Here is an 892-nt window from a genome sequence, read left to right on the forward strand (position 1 = left end):
CTTTCCCATCCCCAGGGCGTGGGGTGGCCCCCAGTGGGCACAGGTGCCAGGGGGGTGGAGGACAGCCCGGGCAGGCGGCGTGACCTGCGGCCCGGGTTTGGGGGCAGGCACCGCAGCACCCTGCCGTGCACCACCCTCGCCCGAGGCAGGCAGACATCAGCACAAGTCTCCCTGTGTTTGGGAGGGTACACCTCCACACCAGCCCCAACCACTGCAACGGGCTCCTGCTTTACCCACCCTCCCTGCAGCAAGGGACTCCAGGCACAGAAGAAGGGAAATGATTTATCCTTTTATCTCGGACTATTTTGTTTCCCACACCTGGATACATCCCTCCACGGCCAGTGTTGAAATCCCGGCTTGTGGATGAAGCAACAGCCAGTCCTGAAACCAAAGCAGTCCACGGGGCCTTGAGGTCTGGACTAGGCCCTTCAGGTTTTTAAAGTGGGAGAAAACTTCAGAGAAGAAAGGCACTCCACCACAGGCTGCCGTTAAATGAGCCTCAAACCTGCAAACAGCTGTATGGATGCTTCAGTCTCTGCAAACCGTTGCCCTGGCTCCTGCAAAACTGCTTCTGCAGCACACTACTTTGCAAGCGTGTGTTTACAAGATAAATAATCAATTCAGGGGCTGCTTTATTTTTATATTATCAGGGAGATAACACAATGCAGCAGGAAACAACATGGAGGAGGCCAGCAGGTTGATACCTGAAAGGAGCAGGATGGATCTGTGCTCTCACAGCCCGGCACCACAGGGGGACAGAGCCACCGTGGGAGCTGCTGGGCCCCGGCTGCGGGGCTGATGCCCAAGGGCACCCCAGGTGGCCCCGGATGCCCACACGCAGGCAGCTGAGCTGAACCTCAGCAGTAGCAGGGCTGTGCAGTGGTGCTGCTCT

The sequence above is a fragment of the Aptenodytes forsteri genome, unplaced genomic scaffold (genome assembly GCF_000699145.1).
Source record: "Aptenodytes forsteri isolate BGI_AS27 unplaced genomic scaffold, ASM69914v1 Scaffold155, whole genome shotgun sequence".
NCBI classification, from domain to species: Eukaryota; Metazoa; Chordata; class Aves; order Sphenisciformes; family Spheniscidae; genus Aptenodytes; species Aptenodytes forsteri.